This window comes from Sus scrofa, chromosome 8 (genome assembly GCF_054392235.1).
Source record: "Sus scrofa isolate SSC_HxYL_T2T_F1_AM1 chromosome 8, Sscrofa_HxYL_maternal_Yorkshire_Landrace_v2.0, whole genome shotgun sequence".
Classification (NCBI taxonomy): Eukaryota; Metazoa; Chordata; class Mammalia; order Artiodactyla; family Suidae; genus Sus; species Sus scrofa.
In genome coordinates this window covers 23,076,673-23,097,311 of record NC_139390.1, presented here as the reverse complement: position 1 = coordinate 23,097,311, position 20,639 = coordinate 23,076,673, and the positions used below count along the sequence as shown (strand labels likewise).

General features: G+C 33.9%; 1 long non-coding RNA gene across 4 annotated transcripts in view; it reads left to right on the top strand.

Annotated features, from left to right (window-relative positions):
- The window catches only part of LOC146400371 (uncharacterized), a 276,614-nt gene extending 258,493 nt beyond the window's left edge, over nucleotides 1-18,121 (top strand). For all 4 annotated transcript variants that reach the window (XR_014813719.1, XR_014813721.1, XR_014813722.1 and 1 more), the window contains one exon: nucleotides 15,580-18,121. This is a non-coding gene — a long non-coding RNA (uncharacterized LOC146400371). The remainder of the gene's footprint in view (nucleotides 1-15,579) is intronic.
- The last annotated feature ends 2,518 nt before the right edge of the window (nucleotides 18,122-20,639 follow it).

The following is a 20,639-nucleotide window of genomic DNA, read 5'->3' as shown; positions in this document are numbered from 1 at the left end:
CTTCTCTGTGTGAAACGTACTATGGAGCATGAATTAGATTTTATTCTTTTTTTTTTTTTTCTATATGTAATGTCTAGAATGACTCTTAATATGTAGTATTGAAACTTGTAACAGGCAATCCATAAAAATTAAGAACTTGTCTTCAATTTTTAATAAAGTTTAAATTAAGGTCTAGAGGATGATAAGATGGTTTTTAAATAGAATATTCTATTCTTTCCTGCTTTTTTCCCTTCATTTTTATAGTAACAGTGTTTATTTTGTTCATTGCTGCCTGGCACTTCTACCTCTAAATATAGGCCTTAGTGCAAATAGCTGGGTTGTTTTTACTTGGTTGTTCAGTGACTATAAGGACTCAATCAAGTGGAGAGTAGGGTAATTATGCAATCAATCTGGGTAAGAAAAGAGAGTGTAGAGAGTCACCACACAATGGTTCTTTCTTCAAGCCATGCAAAAGAGCTTTGAAACAAATCTGGAATTTGCTAATTATAGTTAAATCTTGTTTTCAATTTAAGCTGTGTGACTTAGCAGCCAGAGTTCATTTTCAGGCCTAGAGCTAAAAAAAATTTCATTGTTATATATTTTAAGGAAAATTTTACAGGCTTAAAGTTAAAATTATGATTGATGAAGTGTTGGCAAGTTTCACATCTAATTCTTCCAGGAGTTAACTCCATTATAATAATTCTCATTAGAATAGTTATGAAAACTGAAATATATTCTCCACAGTTCACAAGGTGGTACATTTGCCATCCCTGTCAAAATATTATTTTTAAATATTGTTGTGAATAATTAATTTAACTTTAACAAGTAATGTTCATGAAATATGCATTTATAAATAGCAGACCTGTTTCTATTACTTCCAGCACAGCAATTCATAATGTAATTGACTGAAGGTAAAATGATAATTCCTAATCTCATTTTCTTGCCAATGTCCCAAAGCCCTTTGTCTATTCTGTTTTATACTCAGAACATGAAGTAAAATAAGAACAAATTTTTTCTTGTCATTGAGAAGAAAAAAGTAACAGAGGAAGAGAAGTAACTTTAGGGTCGTATTTATTTATAGAATGAAGAGTGTTTACACAATGAGGAGCATTTTAATACAGTAGTTAACACAGTCCTTTATGTCAGTATCCTTCAAGTCTGTAGGAGATTGGCTATAACTAGAACTAATAAAACTAATCCTCACTCATCCACCATAGAACCTCAGTGCAATTCGTGTCTTTATTCTGTTTCCTGAGAGATTTCTCCCACACCTGTCATTTGTGGTTGACAGACATCTTTCCAGTACCCAGTCCCCCACTGAAATCTCATCTATACAAATGAGCTGCAGCATAAGTCAAGGCATATGTTCTGTTTGCTACTGAACCTTGCCTGTTGAACTGGATTGGGTTTGCTCTTGAAATTACTTAGAGTCAATCTGGAGAATTCACAAGTAAACAAATTCTTTATTTAAAAGCTAGTGAGTAATATTTTAAAAAGTACAAAAGGACTGCAAAGGGACATATGACAACTGGGTGCCTCACCTAAGATGGAAAAGAATTATTCAAGAAAAGGCACTTGAAAAATGAATATGATTTTGCCGAAAGAATGAGAGCAGAAAGATGATCACCACTTTTTAAAAGACTGAAGAAAAATGTACCAGCACTATCAAGAGCCTATGAAGCCAGTTATTGCTTTGGGGCCTGCCCTCGTTCACATCTTCACAGTTATTAATCTGAGAAAGAGCATTTGGCTAATACCACATGCGCAGTAAGGGTAATCCTCACACTCTCTGCTAGAAAGACTGGGTCAGAATAAATATCTTCAGTATATATTATATTAATATACTATTCAGATATACTTCCACATAATGGGCTAACCTAAGGCAAAATTAAAAAATATACTGCAGGACTAAGAGAAAACAAAGCAATTCTAAGCATCTAAGGAAGTTCATAACAAAAAATAGTTACATAAAATAGGAAAAGATAAATATATTGCTTAGTGTTTTTTAACTAGATATGAGGGGAAGTGGTGTCTGTAAAACTGGAGGAGGCCATTAATGGAGACTATAAGAAAAAGAAAAGAATGAGGAAAAAGATCAAGAGAGTGATATTGATTAGGTTGATTTTTGATTTAAAAATAAATAATGAAAATAGAAATAATCCTGCAGAATATTTAATCAGGGCATGACATATAAACATATAAAACATTATATAGACTTAAAAAGAAAAGAGCAAGCAAATAAAAATAGTGGAGAAGCATGCTAGTTTATTCATAAGATTAAATAACCATGCAAAACTCTTGGTTAGCTAAATTCAAAATAAAGATTAAAAGCAACAACATAAAAAGTACTAACATATGGAATATTAATAAAAAGCATTCTTGGGAGTTCCTGTAGCAATGCAGTGGAAAGGAATCCAACTAGTCCATGAAGATGTGGGTTTGATTCCTGGCTTCGCACAGTGGGTTGGGGATCTAGCATTGCTGTGAGCTGTGGTGAGGTCACAGTTGCCACTCTCAGATATATAATAATGATTTCATCTATATTAAATTTATAATGGTCAAAACTAGCTGACAAATCAGTTCAGTAGTCACCTGAGAAGTAGGGATCTTTTCCTGGTAATGGAATCATTCTACACATTGAATATGGAAGCTTGAGTTTCATGAGTGCATAGATTTATCGAACTAATTTTACTGTACACTTAAGATCTGTGCATTTAGGTATGCAAAAATCATACCTACATAAAAATCTTTTAAAAGGAATGTGTATGTATGTGTGTGTGTATGTGTCCATAACTGGAATTTAGAAAGTGCAAGAGACTCTGACATACATTATGAAGATTTATTTATTTTTTTTGGCCATGCCCACGGCATGTGAAGTTCCTGGGCCAAAGATTTACCAGAGCGACAGCAGTGAAAATGCCCCTGTAGTTAAGCTGTAGGCCACGAGGGGAGTCCTAGAAATCTTGATATGCATGTTCTAATTCATATTTCTGAGATTGGGGTCTTTTTGCACTTTTATCAAGCTCACTAGGTATGCTAGTAGCACCTCTGATCCATAGACTGTACTTTGAATATAGCAAGGGTTGAAAATTGGGGGTATTTAAAACCCAAATAAAAGATCTAATAAAGCAAAATTGTTGTCTTAAAATATTTAAATATATTTCATGTGAAAGAAGTTCTATTTCTTTTTTTTTTTTTTTTCTTCTAGCTTTTTAGGGCAGCACCCATGACATGGAAGTTTCCAGGCTAGGGGTCTAATCAGAGCTACAGCTGCCAGCCTATACCACAGCCAGCAACGCTGGATCCAACCCACATCTGTGACCTACACCACAGCTCATTGCAAGGCCCAGTCCATCCTTAACCCACTGAGCGAGGCAAGGGATTGAACACTCAACCTCATGGTTCCTAGTCAGATTCTTTTCCATTGCACCATGGTGGGAACGCCAAGTGTTCCTTTTCTTCTTACTTAAGAAGAAGAATGATCAACAAGCTGTTTACGAGGAGGTGAATATTTAATCAGTTTAAATATACAATTTCAAATAATTAAGTATTAATAAAAATGAAACTCGTGGTCTAAAATTAGGCAGCTGATATTCATGACTAGAACTGATCAAGCTGTTCTGTGTATGTGTGTTTAAATTTTCATTGAGACTGTATTAAATTGCTTCTAAATCCCTATCATATCTATGATACTTCAATGGTGATGAGAAAGGTAACTTACAAAATAAATGCTATAGCAAACTTATCAGTTGCATAAGTATTGAATCTTAGATAAGAGAATGAAAAAAGATGAATTTGGCTCTTTTAGTCAAGTAGGCATAGCCTTAGAAGATTTCATGTTATATTTACATTTATTATTTAGCTTAAACAAAAAATGGTTAACTGAAACAATATTTCCTGTGTTCGTTAAACATTTATTAAAATTAAATAAAATTGTTTTTAATAAAAATCTAATCTTGTGATTAGGATTTTGTCTCTAGTGGGTCGTTATTTCTATTTTTTGCATTTACACAGAATGTGAAACTGTATTAATATAATGAAACATTCACATACTGCACTTGTGATGCTACCAGGAGAACTTACTCTTCCTTCTACTGGCAAAAGACAAATTGTGCTACAACCAAAATAGCCTCGTTTTATTTCCCTTGTCATGCTGGAACTAGGAAAATGTCATTCAAAAGAGTTAAGTATTCAGAAGATGTGCAAAAATCACAAAAATGGAATGTTAAGATAGATCATTAAACTACCCAGGTTACTGCCCCCCATCAATTGGTTTTATCCACAGGTTTCCAAATTTTAACTTTATTCAAGTATCGACATTAACTACTCATTTTCAAAATTTACCAAACATAAGAAAAACAATGTTGTAGTTTGCACAGATTACTTTTTTAAATTTTCAAATATATGATCACAAAATACTTTCAAAGATGTAATCTTAAACTGTTATGATTCAAAGAGTAAAGAAATTTATAATATCTATTTAAGACATTTAACAAAGTATTATAATAATTATTGTCAGTCAGAATTTGGATGAGAATAGGATGATTCTTTTTTTTCATAAGATCTTTGATTTTTTTAATGCTATATTAATGTTTTGTCATCACTTATGAATGATTTTACAATTTACACTTTTTATCTGTTTGCCTGCTTTCCTAAGGACATGTAGGAATGTTCTAGTATACACTACAGATAATACAAGTCACTTAGTTTTAGACATTTGAGCAAAAAAAAGGAGCTGGACTCTGAGTACTACACCAAACAATGTTTTTGTTTTAAACTTTTTCTAATCCTGTTTCTGTCTTAACAAAGAATTTCAGATTTTACATCTCAATGTCAGTTTATAAAAATACAAATAAAATCAATGTTAAAAACAGACATCAAGCAATAAAAAATTTACCCCTTAACAAAGTTAAAAAAAAGTTACAATTCTTTGGAATTTCTTCACAGTAAAATATGTATAAATTTATATTCAAAATTATTAAATATCTGTCATTTTCCCTTCCATATCAATTATCAAAAACAAACCACAAAAATAATACTACAAAATCATTAGCCATTCTGGTCTATATCTTATATTATGTTTCACAAATTATTGGAGAAAATCAGACTAATATATCAGTGTTTTCTTATATTAAAGAAAATGTTCAAAAGCCACTACATTGAATTATATTCATCGTTCACTGATTCTAAATATAATAGTTTGCATCTACTCACCCCAAACTTCCAGTCCATCCCACTCCCTTCCCCCCCACCTTGGCATCGATAAGTCTGTTGTCTATGTCTGTGAGTCTATTTCTGTTTTGTGGATAGGTTCATGTGTTCTGTATTTTAGATTCCACATAAAGGGTTATCATAAGGTATTTGTCTTTCTCTTCCTGACTCACTTCACTTGGTATGAGAATCTATAGTTGCATCCATGTTGCTGCAAATGGCATTAATTCATTCTTTTTTATGGCTGAGTAATATTCCATTGTATACATGTACCACATCTTCATTCATTCATGTGTCAATGGACATTTAGGTGGCTTCCATGTCTTGGCTATTGTGAGTATTGCGTCAATGGACATTGGGTGCATGCATGTTTTTGAATTATGCTTTTCTCCAGATATATGCCCAGGAGTGGGATTGCTGGATCATATGGTAGTTCTATATTTAGTTTTCTGAGGGACCTCTATGCTGTTTTCCTTAGTGGTTGTACCAGTGTACCTTCACATCAATAGTGTTGGAGGATTTCTTTTTCTCCCTGGCCTCTCCAGAATTTTTTATTTGTAGATTTATTAAGGATGGTGGTTCTAACTGGTGTGAGGTGGTACTTCATTTTAGTTTTGATTTGCATTTCTCTAATAATTAGTGATGTTGAGCATTTTTCATGTGCCTATTGGCCATCTGTATGTATTATTTGGAGAAATGTTTGTTTGGGTCTTCTGCCCATTTTTTGATTGGATTGTTTAGTTTTTTATTGTTGAGGTATATTAGTTATCTGTATATTTTGGTGATTAAGCCCTTATCAGTTGTATCATTTACAAAGATTTTCTCCCATTCTGTGCATTGTCCTTTTTTTTTTTTTTTAAGTGGTCTACTTTGCTGTGAAAAATCTTTTGAATTTAATTAGGTCCCAATGGTTTATTTTTGTTTTTGTTGTCATTTTTTTCTAGGAGGTGGATCAAACAATATATTGCTGCAATTTATGTCAAGAGAGCATTCTGCCTATATTTTCCTCCATGAGTTTTATAGTATCTGGCCTTATGTTTAGGTTTTTAATACATTTTGAGTTTATTTTTGTGTATGGTATTAGAAAATATTCTAATTTCATTCTTTCACATGTAGCTGTTCAGTTTTTCCAGCACAACTTTTGGAGAGACTATCTCCTCCATTGTATGTTCTTGCCTCCTTTGTTTTAGATTAGTTGGCCATAGGTGTTTGGGTTTATTTCTGGGCTTTCTATCCCATTCCACCAATCTGTATTTCTGTTTTTGTGCCAGTACCATACTTTTCTGATTACTGTAGCTTTGTAGATAACATGATACCATACCTAGAAAATCCTAAAGACAGTGCCAGAAAATTGTTAGAGCTCATAAATGAATTTGGTAAAGTGATGGGATACAAATTTAATACACAGAAATTGATTGAATTTCTATATACTAACAATGAACGTTCAGAAAGAGAAATGAGGGGAATGGTCCATTTACCATTGCATCGAAAAGAGTAAAATACCTAGGAATAAACCTACCTAAAGAGATAAAAGATCTGTGCTCTGAAAACTATAAGATACTGATGAAAGAAATCAGAGATGACACAGAGGAAATATATACTGTGCTTATGGATTTGAAGAATTAATATTGTCAAAATGACTATCTTACCCAAGGTAATCTACAGGTTCAATGCAATCCCTACCAAGTTACGAATGATATTCTTTATAGAAGTAGCACAGAATATTTTAAAATTTGCATGGAAACACAAAAGACACCAAATAGCCAAAGCAATATTGAAAAAGAAAAATGAAACTGGAGGAATCAGGCTTCCTGACTTTAGGCCATGCTACAGAGCTTATTTTTCATAACTGTATAGTATTCTATTAATTAAATATACCACATTATTTTATAATTCATGCTTTATTAAGATATCATTTTATTTACAAATGCTTTTTTATTTACATTTTATAAATCTCATAAATATAAACTACTTTCAGTTTTTAATTACATGCTTTTTAAAAACTGATAAACATCTAGAATCAGAAGTACTTATTACTTTGCAGGGATTTTGATTGAAATTACTGAAAAATGAAGAGGATATTTTGAAAACTGTACTAGATGTTCTCCACATATTATCCTGAGTTATAGTTCTATGATTAATCTTCATATAAATCAAATAATACATTTCAGTTGAAAAAAGAAGTAACCAAAGCAATTAAGCAAGAATTTTACAAAGGTAGCCAAATGCCAAAGTATGAAAGAATTCTAAAAAGGAAATGTGTGGTCCTGGATTCCAGTCCCACGTTTATCACTGGTTGACCTCATGACTTTAAGTCAATCAGTTGAAATCTCTGGACCTCAATTTCCTAATATGTACAATGAAGATCAGACTATAATTGTGGAATATTCCTTCCACATCTGATTTGATATTGAAATATCAAGGAGCTGGTAACCTAACTACTTTGTTTGTAAAAATTACTTCATCTGATGGGGAAAAACTAGTCTTGTCACACAGAGATACATTAAAATTCTCTCACTGAGGTATTCAATCTTTCCAATGTGGAAATAAAGTAGAGAAAGTAAAGAATTTTTATTAGTTGAAGTATATTTTCTCTAGCAAAAATTCTGCAAGAAAAAAATTTTCAGTAAGAGCAATGGGTTGTGATATGACATAAGGTAATATGAATATTAGGATTAAAAGTTAGGAGAGCCATATGATATAGAAAGTGCATGAATTTAAAAAAAACCAACATTTTAAAATTAGTAATATTGACTTACTAATGGTGTTTGGTAATGTTCTTTAGACCTGGGCTTATTTGACATTATTTATTTATTATTAAAATATCTATTACTTATATTTCTAAAAATGAATAAGTATTAATCTCCAAATCAGTAAACAACATCTGAGACATCAATTTAGTGTTTGGGCCACATGCTATTCAATCCTATTGAATTTTTAAAACCTCTTGAAATTTAAATTAACAAACTTGGATCTAGTTTTAATATGACAGTAGCAGAAGAGTTCCCTTGGAGAGTAAGAGAAAAAACTTTATGAAGGAATTATACCATATTAATATTAAAATATTTAGAAATACTGTGGTTATTTGGATAACACATTCTTTATTTATAACCATACTCACAGTATCAACTTCTTTAAAAACCACAACGGAAGAAGGATTTATAAAATATTATCTGCGTGAAAAGCACCAATGAAAGTCTTTCTTTATCCCTGTAGAAATAATGTCACAGTTTATATATTAATGCATTCATAATCATTGAGACTTTAGTTAAATTACTTGGCTCTAGGATTCACATTTGGGAATATAATTTCTGCTTAAGTATTTTCTCCTTTCTGTGTGACAATTATAGGATATAAAATACATCTTAAAACTTTGTCTAGATAGAAAATCTTACTATATAAACTTTTGTTAGTTTGATACTCATTGGATGCATATTAGATAATCTCTAATCTCATTGTGGCTTTTTTTATATTGCCTCAGTTATATTACTGAAAGAGCATACCATATTTTCTCAATTTTAAAATTTATCTTCAAGTGGATAAGCGATGAGATTCTGCTGTGTAGCACAGGGTTCTATATCTAGTCACTTGGAATGGAACATGACGGAGGATAATGTGAGAAAAAGAGTATATGTATATATGTATGTATGACTGGGTTACTCTGCTGTACAGTAGAAATTGACAGAACACTGTAAACCAGCTATAATGGAAAAAATAAAAATCATTTAAAAAATAAAATAAAATTTATCAAGATATGATATAATTAAATAGACAAATCTAACCTTTAAAGTATAAAAGAAACATGAGCATAATAGTTCTCAGAATGTATAAAACGTCTGATATGTTATCAAAACAATGAGCTTGATTGTGTTAATAGCATCAACAAGCTAATGATTATTGGATTTTTTATCATTTTTGAATAGATTAATAGCTATGCATCTCTGTATGTTCACTAACTTTATGAGCTTTATTTAAATTGTACTATCTAAAAATATATTAAAACACTAGAATTATACCAAAACACTAAATTAACTTGGTCTACCATGGGATTTTTTTTTTCCCACTGTACAACAAGGGGATCAAATTATCCTTACATGTATACATTACAATTACATTTTTTCCCCCACCATTTTTTCTGTTGCAACATGAGTATCTAGACAAAGTTCTCAATGCTACTCAGCAGGATCTCCTTGTAAATCTATTCTAAGTTGTGTCTGATAACCCCAAGCTCCCAATCCCTCCCTCTCCCTCCCCCTCCCATCAGGCAGCCACAAGTCTTTTCTCCAAGTCCATGATTTTCTTTTCTGAGGAGATGTTCATTTGTGCTGGATATTAGATTCCAGTTATAAGTGATATCATATGGTATTTGTCTTTGTCTTTCTGGCTCATTTCACTCAGTATGAGAGTCTCTAGTTCCAACCATGTTGCTGCAAATGACATTATGTCATTCTTTTTTATGGCTGAGTAGTATACCACATCTTCCGAATCCAGTCCTCTGTTGATGGACATTTGGGTTGTTTCCATGTCCTGGCTATTGTGAATAGTGCTGCAATGAACATGCAGGTGCATGTGTCTCTTTTAAGGAGAGTTTTGTCCGGATATATGCCCAAGAGTGGGATTGCGGGGTCATATGGAAGTTCTATGTATAGATTTCTAAGGTATCTCCAAACTGTTCTCCATAGTGGCTGTACCAGTTTACATTCCCACCAGCAGTGCAGGAGGGTTCCCTTTTCTCCACAGCCCCTCCAGCACTTGCTATTTGTGGACTTATTAATGATGGCCATTCTGACTGGTGTGAGGTGGTATCTCATGGTAGTTTTGATTTGCATTTCTCTTATAATCAGCGATGTTGAGCATTTTTTCATGTGTTTGCTGGCCATCTGTATATCTTCTTTGGAGAAATGTCTATTCAGGTCTTTTTTGCCCATTTTCCCATTGATTGCTTGGCTTTTTTGCTGTTGGGTTGTATAAGTTGTTTATATATTCTAGAGATTAAGCCCTTGTCAGTTGCATCACTTGAAACTATTTTCTCCCATTCTGAAAGTTGTCTTTTTGTTTTCTTTTGGGTTTCCTTTGCTGTGCAAAAGCTTTTCAGTTTGATGAGGTCCCATGGGTTTATTTTTGCTCTAATTTCTATTGCTTTGGGAGACTGACTGAGAAAATATTCATGATGTTGATGTCAGAGAGTGTTTTGCCTCTGTTTTCTTCTAGGAGTTTGATGGTGTCCTGTCTTCTATTTAAGTCTTCCAGCCATTTTGAGTTTATTTTTGTGCATGGTGTGAGGGTGTGTTCTAGTTTCATTGCTTTGCATGCAGCTGTCCAGGTTTCCCAGCAATGCTTGCTTAATAGACTTTCTTTTTCCTACCATGGGATCTTTGTCATTGGAAAGCAAAGAATCTGAACTGTTGAGCTGTTATTCACACTTAATCACATATTACTTGATTATAAGATTTGTATACAGGGGAATTAACATTTCATTGTTATTATCACAAGGGGCTGAAAATATCGAAGTCTTAGAGCCATTTATTTTTTTTTCAAAATTAATATATTCAACCCCTATTGTGCACAAAACACAATATTGAAAGTGATAAATGATATCAAGAAAAGTTATGGGATGAGCCCTCATAACTTAAAGTAATTGGAATAGTGAGCATGGAAGATAGAGAGTAGAGTGGAGGCGCCAGAAGAATTAAGCAGAGGACACATCCATTAAAAAATTTTTGACAGAAAAAGGAAAGGAAGATATTTGTGTAATATTTATTATGGAATAACAGATACAATTAGAGATATCTCTATACAACATGATGAAGCAATCTATGGAATTAGTGTCTTTAGCCATTGGGTAGTGACCAAACAAAGTCAGCTGATTTCTGTGTGAATGAACTTGAATTTGGGTCCTTTATCTTCAGTGAAATCTTGAGATGATGGAAGTCCTGGCTGACAGCTTCACAGCAAGCTAATGAGAGACCAGAGCCAAACTTTGCAACTAAACCACTCCTGAATTCCTATCTCACAAACACTGTGAAATAACAATTTTTATTTTGGCTGTGCCTCCAACATGCAGAAATTCCTGGGCCAGGGATCAAATCCAAGCCACAACAGCAGCTCAAGCCACTGCAGTGACAAGAACAGGTCCTTAACCCACTGAGCCACAAGAGAATTCCAGGAAATGTTGTTTTAAGTGACTATATTTTGGGAAAATTTGTCACAAAATTGATAACTCATGTATAACCCAAATGTCTACCAATGGGAGAATGGATATTTAAAATCTGTCCTATTTATAAAATGAAATATTACCCAGCAATAAAAAAAGAATGAAGCACTGATACACAAAACAATATGGATACATCTCACAGGTCGAGTAATGAAAAAAGAAGCCAGTTTTCAAAAAACATATTATAGGATTCTTTTTATATCATGTTTTAAAACATCAGGCAAAACAGCATATGTGGACAGAAGTCAAAGTTATGGTTACTATGAAGAGTACTGACTGGGAAGGGGCAGGAGGTTAACTTGTAGGACTGTAGGATTTAGGATTCTAAATCCACAATCAGGAATATGGATTAATTAATACATGTTAATATATTAATCTTTAAGGCGTTTATAGCAAGTATAGAGCAAAACTTAAGCAAGCTTTATCCATAACATTTGTATACTTTTCAGTAGGCATGTTCCATTCCAATAAAGATAATTTTTAGGAGGTAAGATATGTTTTTAAAATACTATATTTTCAAGATATTCCTATGTTAATTTGAAGTACAACTGGTGTCCTCTGTGGTAGAATAACATAACAATTTGAAGGCTCTTAAATGATAAGTCAAATAGTAGTATGGCTTATAACTTTGTGGTCATTAATTTTATGTATTGACAGGGCTAAGGCATGATAGCTGGTAAGATGTATTTCTGGGTATGTGTATGTATGTTAGGGTATTTCTAGGAAAAATTAGCATTTGGATTGGTAGACTGAGAAAAGGTCTCCCTCACCAATGTGAATGGAAATCATCCAATCCATTGAGTGCTTGAAAAGAACAAAGTGGTGGTAGAAGGGCTAATTTGCTCATTTTTTTGAACTGGGTCATCTATTGTGTCTTTCCTTGATAACATCAGTGCTCCTTATTCTCAGGCCTTCAGACTTGAACTAAGACTTACATCACTGGCTCTCCTGGTTCTCAGGTTTTCTGATTTAGACTGGAACTACACTGCAGCTTTCTTGGGTCTTCAGCTTGTAGAAGGCAGATTTGGGGTTTCTCCATATTCATATTTGTGTGGGCCAATCCCATGTGTATATATGTCTGTGTGTGTGTATATATATATGTGTGTGTATATATATATATATATATATGTGTGTGTATATACATATATGTGTGTGTATATATATATATGTAATTATGATACTCTTTTTCTAGAGAATCCTGATTAATAAAAGCTTTTCAAGTCATAAATATATAGATGTAGTTAGAACCATCACAGTATATTTGATTGCTCGTGCAGAACGTATAAAATGGTAATGGAATAGAGAACAGATGACAGAATACTAAGAAAAATCTCATGAAAGGGCTGGGAAAGGAAAAACAAGGCTCATTGGAGGCCAAGAAGTGCCCAAGGAGGATCAAGGGAATGCCACTTTATAGAAACCAAAGTCTCTTGGTTGTTATCTAATTACAAGGGAGATGTTAACTGCATCTATACTGTAGGAAGGTCCAGTAAGTAAGGACTGAATGCAATTGATTAAGTGATTGGCAAAGAAATCGTATCTGACCATGAAGAAAGTAGTCTTCCGAAGGAAGGATGAACAAGATCTTATCTCTGTAAGATCTTGTGCATTAGTGATTTTTCAATTCATGATATAAAATAGAATCAAATATAAGTAAGTTTCTGGTTGCCACATTTTCTTTTCTCTAATTATATGTTTCAGTCCATCTGAATACACAAAAGCCTGTCATGTTCAGATCAGTAAAAGTTGAATTCAAAAAAACAACCTGTTATTGTCAAAATGATGCCAAATACATCTTTAGATTGAATATAATATTTTTAACTGGTTATATTTGTGTAATATGGTTGTAGTTACAATGTTTCTATCTCAGCAGTTTGGGGGCTTCACAAACTAAATAATCCTACAGATATGTATTATCTACTCTTCTTCACCCATGAGAAGTGATCTTCCATGTTTTCAAGTGGAGTATGGGGAATCCAATTAAATTGTATTTGCTGTTACTCAGGAATTTCCCATCTCTATTATAAAATGATATGCTGCTTTCATTCAAACGAAAGAGGAGAGACTATTTTGGGAAAACATTTATTTCATGACTTTGGATTATTGCTTCTATGGGTGTGAAGTTAGATTTATCATTTCTTAGGAAACCTTGATCTTTTTTAGGTTAAAAAAACTCAGGAAGCTCTTTCTACCCCAAATACTGACTCAGAATATTGTATCTACCTACACAACAAATAGGAGAGATATAGGGAATGAAGTGACAGAGGAAATATGCATTATGTGTCACAACCAGGTGGAGAAGATCTCTAAAGAAAACTGCTTTATCTCAAAGAAGCTCTAGCTTAGCATCTGATGTCAAAACTATAGGGCATAAGGTTGAGTATAGTTGAAAACACTCTTATTCTAGTTGACTTGTAATAAACTTTGAGAAACTAGCTATTGCCCTAGACCTTCTTAAGGGTATAATTCAATATTAAATTCAAGAGAAAAGTATTTATTGGATTGCTAAACACAATAAAAAATATTTGAATCTGGTTACAGTGTAACTGGATAATCTCCCTTCCCCATCCCATGCAAAATAATTAACCAAGTTAATTTTGCTGATGTCTATGTATTACATTTAATTAAATTTCTCATTTGTCTTATCCGTAGAGTTTAGTGATTTATTTACAGTTTCCTTCTTTTACAAAAAGAAAATATCCAAAATAATGAAAATATAAAGTTTTGAAATTTTTATAATATGCATTGTGTAAATAGATTATTTTGTTTTTCAGTAATGGGTTTGTACTTTTTAAATGTAATTTAGTGATTTTTAATACTGAATGTTTATAAATATATTTTGCTTGTTTAGGATCACCTTTAGTATCATAAATCTAAGCAGACAGTTATATATTAAAAATAAGTGTTAGGCACATGAGGAAAATACTGACAGGTTATCTGAGATCATGGATATTTTGTTAGAATGGGAGAGAGATTAATCAGCTAATTATAGAAGTCAATCTAAAATTGAATATGTAAGGAGTGTTTTGAAGAGTCACTAAAGCATTTTCATCTAGTTTAGGACATCAGGGAAGGCTTTTGTGAGAAAAGTCTCTTTATATTGAAGTCAATAATTAAATGATATTATCCAGGAGAAGAGAGAAATGTAGAAAGATAGATTCTAGTAATATTTATGTGGTAAATATGACAAAATTGAGTGATGGATGGATATGTGGGTATGAGGAAGAGGGATGTGACAAGGATGATTTGGAGTTTTATAGCTTATGTTACTAGAAGGATGATGCCATTTATTGTAAAAGGTTTTACTGGAAAATGTAACTGATTGGTGTTGAAAGGGGTGAAGTCCATGATTTTAGTTTTTATTTGTTTTCTTTGATGTATGTTTTAACATCAATGACATCTCAAGAGCTAATTGGATGTCTGACTCTAAACATCAAGGGAGGTATTTAAGCTGGATATGTGAACTTGAGAGTCAGTTGCATATAAGTAGAAAATGAGGGGTTCAATGTAGATGAGGTTAACCATGGAGGGAATACAGAGTGTGGTGAAAAAAAAGGATATCAACCAAAGTTTGGGAAACAGAAAATATTAGTACCTGAGTAGAGGAGAAAGAACCTGTAAACGAGACATGCACTGAACAACCAGAGAGGAACGTGGTTCTTCAGAAAAGGGTGGTATCAGTGAAGTCAAAGAAAGAATATTTGAAGGAACTGATTGACTCAACTATTTGATACCGGGCTGAATAGTAAAGTAAGAGAAAGACTGGAAAATAACCATTGTGTATAACAACATGGAGATTCTAGGCAACCTCCTCAAGCACTGCTTTTTGTGGCATATTGGGATAGACTGAAGTTAGAGTGGTAACGACGTGCCGAAAATGCATTTCAAAGATCTATTTGTGGGGAGTATATTTGGATAGCAACTCCAGGTGCTGTTTCTTTGGATCCACCACAGTATTCACACTGAAGTTATGCTTGCTTTGGGGTGTCTCTGCCAATAACTGAGCATGTCAGCATAATAAAGAAAGCCTATACATGTGAGATGTGGGAATTCTCTAACAGGCGCCTGTTGTCCAAGGACTGCCCACTGGACTGGTCTCACGTTTCCTGGAACTATGCTGCAGTCTAAATACCCTTCCTATCTAATCCTCCTTGCTTATTTCTCTTCTTCCGTAGGCGAGAGACCTGCATCATAGTCTGAAGGCTAATGCAGCTAGCCCTGGGAATGGTCTGAGAATACAAGAGGTAAGTTGGACCTGGCTCATCACCCGCTGGCAGCTGAATTGGAAACAACCGTGAATGGTAAGTGGAGCACAGATAGACCCTGGCACAAGATGGTGCTCAGTCGATAAAGATTCCAATGGGGGTGATACAGGAAAACATCTTTGTGGAAGGGAGAACCCTTGCTGGTGTGATGACTCAGGTACTGAAAGATAAGTGGGGATGAATGTCTTCAAAGAAAGCAGTTGGCCAGTTACTGCTAAGTTGTATTCCTTGCCTGGTGGTCTTAAGGAAAAAACTTGGTGCTATCTGTGTACGTTTTATGCAAGTGAGAAATGCCCCCGAGAGGGTGAGGTAGTACTCAGAACAACTTAAAAGTGGGATTTACTAATGCATCCTCTTCCCTCTTCTCTGTGGTATTGAAAATATATATGTTATTATTCTAGTGCTAGAAACTTATCTTCTAGAAGAAAGGACACAGGAGTGTGGTTAAGAGCATCCTCAGGCTGCTAGTTGATTTTCAAATTATTGATCTAATTTTAGAATGTTGTGTTTAGTAGGAAACATCTTTGTCATTTCATAAATAATAGGGTTTATTTCTTTTGTTGGGTTGTGTTTGAAAATATCTCTTGCATGAGGTGGATGGTATGAAATGACTAGAGGTATTGTTTTGTGCCTACATGGCTTGAAATTTAAAATATATCAAAAGTGTCTTTAACCAAGGTGGTATGACCTTATCAGAAATGAATAAAATCATCACTGTTTGCAAATCAGATGAAACATTGATCTGGGATAAATATTATTTAGAAGATGCAATTTGAGTTTAAAATAGTAACTCTGAATTCTGATGTAATTATAAGTGTTTAGCCTTTATAAAAAAAATTTCTTCAGGCAGAACAGAACATTCAGATAATTCGGGAACATTTGTATGGCTCAAGAGAATTAGAGTTAGCAAAATATTTTTTAAAGCTGATGGTACAGTTATAGTGTAGGATATTTCCAAATTTATAAGAATAAATTTGTATTTTTATGAAAACATAAAATTTGCTTATGTTGTATTTGGATATACCAATATATATTGACAATATCTCTTATATGTTCTTAACCATTGATAACTCCTCTATGAAGTGGTAAGTAAACAGTTGCAAAGGACAAATATATATATTATTCTAATAAGGATAGTTAAAAAAGGAAATAAAAATGGATATTATATATATGATATGAAAGAAATTTCTCATAAGAAAAAATCAATTAAGACAATGTTGACTAAAATATATGTAATATATATGAAAGTGTGTAAAGTAACCATAAAACAAATGTAAGTTCTAATAATCAATAGACTATCTCATTTCACTCTATTACCAACAAAGCTGTATGATATTAAAATCAAAAAACCAATGAAGACCAGCCTTAAAAATTAAACTTTCCCTCAGTGTAATATGAAGTAACCACAGAGCAATTCTCTATCATTTAAGACAATTCTAATATTATAACTAATCACTGTGAAGAATAGTCATTGCTTTTTCACTATATATAAGCTGTTTTACAACAATAAACCCCTGAGCTCCATTCCGTGTTTTGGTTTGAGTGCTCCCAGTTCACAAACTGCCTTTTTGGTATCTGCACAATCATTTCTCACTAATTGCTACTTCTATGATTCATTGGTTTTACTTTTGTTATTTCTGAGCTTTTGACATTGATGTACATGATATGATGATCTATGAAGTGTTAGAGCCTAAACCAGAGAAATTAATCTTGACTAGTGGGAGATAATGCTAATAAAGAAATGCTTCCCTGAAGAAATAATGTTTCCTGAAAAATAAGTGTGAATTATCCAGGTAGTAAAAAGTTAGGAATTGCTACTCTGGAAGGTATGAGGGTAGAAGAGAAGTTGAATTTAGGCATAGAAAATTGCATGTGTGAAAGCTATAATGCAGAGAAAACTTTTTATATGCATGAAGAGTAATCATAAGACTGTATTGCTAGACTATCTATTTGAGGGGGTATGGTAACAGTTCAGAAAGAAAAAATTGACCATACCATTCAGGCTGAGATGCATCATAACTAGGCCTGACACACAAATGTTTTCATGAAAGGTCCATTAAAGCTACAAGGAATTGGACCTGATTATTTAACTGGCATAATAAAAAATTATTATATTGTAAAAACATGAAATTTTGTATTCTGGCACGAGCTACTCCCCAAACTCCCACCCCAGTGTGATGGATATATGGTTAAGAATGAGTCTATTTTTATTCTTTTTTACTCAGTGGACTCCAAATGCCACTGTACTGCTAAGGACTCAGCACTTGGGGTGTGCCTCTGTGAGAGGTAAGAGGGGCTCTGCAGAGACAAATATATGCATTCTAGCATGTATCCCTGAACTTGTGTGCAACTTTATTCTCCACCTTTGCTGGTTGGATCAGTTAGGCTCCAGTAAAAAAAAAAAAAAAAAAAAAAAAAAAACAGAAATCACATCAGTTATTTTCACAGCAAATATAATATAGGGAATTGATTGAATAAGTGTTGCACAGATGCTGCTGAAATTAAATATGGTATTTGAGGTGGAGCTGAGGCAGGAGATAGATGGGCTCCAGGATAGACATTTATAGCCAGCCACTTCTCTATACTTCAAGATAGAAATAACAACAGGCAGAAAGAAGGCAGATAACTTCTTCACAGAGGCAAGTCTTCTGTGGACATGTTAAACAATGGTAATGGCAAGTGCAGAGAGGGTCTAAGCCCTGCTTGGGCAAGAGAGCAAGAGGTCACATACTTCCCATCCTTGGGGTCAGGGAGACCCCAACTGTACATGTGCAGAGAGACCCCTCTGGGTCAGAAAGGGAGGGGGTGCCAGACCATAATAAGTCAAGATAACCTTCCCACCATGCTTTGCTTTCAATGCATCTTGGCCAAAAGATGTGCATGGAGATCAGGGAGGGCCCTGGGTTTGGTCAGGTGTGAAAGACAAAACAAAATAATTGGCCAAAGGAAAACAAAGACCTGGAGGAACTGCAGTGATTTAAATCATCTCTCTGGCATGCTTCTCATTGAAGGGTATGCCCGTACCCCCACGCCTCTTTTGGGTGTGCATTACTGCTTTGCTTCTCCCTTAGATAAATAGACTGATTGCCTGTGTGCTCTCCCACGTGTTGTACTGTGTTTCTAACAAAAAATTTTGTGCCTACTTTTTATAGTCTTTGCCTCCTTGGCACATTCTTGCTTTCAAGAGGAGAAAAGAATCTGGGCAATTCTGCTTTTAGTCTCTAGCTGGTCTAGTTGCTAGGATTCTTGTTTTCATCCAGGTTGCCAGGTTAAATTCCTGAGCAGAGAATTAAGATCTCACTTCAAGACATCACTCATTGCTTTCTCTCTGAGATCAGGGCCACAAGGTCATGATACATGCCACTTATGAGGCCAGTGCTTTTGTGAGTGGTACTGCTTTATTTTGTCTCCAGGTACACAGGTAATAGTTATTTAAAGCAAGTAGGGTGATCATATTTAAATGAAGTCTCACTCATTTGACCATCATCATTGCTAAGAGATGCCAGACTTGACAATTGGTAACTCATTTTCTTGGTGTTGAAGCTTTATAAATTGGCTTGTGATTTTAGCAAATTTGGTAGATTTCTACTTTGATTGCTTTTCAATCAAAAAGCAGTTTTGGCTACTTACTGACACCAACAGGAACAAGTACAACTAAGGAGTTTATGATGGGTAGAGGAGGGAGAGTTTAAAAATTCCCATTTTCTGAGATGGAGAAAATAGAAATATATTTGCCAGGGGTATAATAAACTTAGTTTTCAACAAGTTGAATTAAAAACTAACAAATGTTCCATAGAATGTCTCTGTGAAGATACTTATAAGGTAATTTAGTTTTACTGATAAGTATAGTGCTCAAGGGGAAAATCTGTCTTGAATATATAGATAAAGCTAAGATACCACAGGAAAAAAAAAAATGAAGAATTTTCCCCAGTATAGGAGACTACTTCTATGGAACACCAAAATTTAGAAGGTGCGATAGGGTGTGATAGCTCACTTAAGAACAGAGGAGCAACTAGAAAGACAACACCAGGAGAGAGTTGTGTCACAGAAATCAAGAAAGAAATTTCAAGAAGGCAAAATATGAAGAAAATTCCCCCATATCAAATGCTACAGTGGTAAGAAATGTTCTGAGAAGAATCAACCAGGTTTAACAAGGAGACTTGATATATTGAGGAGTAGAGGGTGAAACAGGATTTCACTGTTCTGAGGGTGAATGTCAAATGAAGAATTAAAGCCAAGGAGATGAGATCATTCTGTCCTGCAACAACAGCTATTCAAATGTTGCAGGTTTGTTTGAATGTTCGTAGAAGGAAGGACCCTGGCTTCCTTCCCCCATACCTCACCACTACGTTACCAAAGTAAGGCCTAGTTATAGATGTTTCTTCTGCCTCTTATCCAAATATGGCCTCCAACTACAATTTTTCCTGTCTTATTGAAACATTGAGTAGGATGTTTAATGCTATGTTATTGAAATATAAGGAAAATAAGCCCGCTAACTTTCTCACAACTTTTTTTTTTTTTTTTTAACTTTGTAAAATGTAAGTTGTCTTTTTGGCTCCATCATGTTAATAGCTTGTTTACTTACTGACATTTCGTCATTAGGGAAAATGTGGGCTTCCTCAGAGAAGTAAGAATTATCATATAGCAAGTGACCAAGAGTCCTCTATGACCCACAAAGCAGGGTTTTACAATAGTTTCCTGGCCTGTTACCCTAGCAACAGAGGGAATAAGGTACCAAACACAGATGTAGTGAGTGGGCTCTGAAAAGTGCACAATGAAACGTGTGGGACAGAGAAAAGATCTTTGCCTGTAAGAAATCCTGAAAGGGTTATATAAGGATGTAGGAATTAATGGGATGACAAATGTGACAACCTCTGTGGTAAGTAACAAGATATATTACATTAAAATATCTAAATTATGTAAATTGCTTTGACTTTATATCTTTCAGAAACCATAAATCAAAGCTTAAT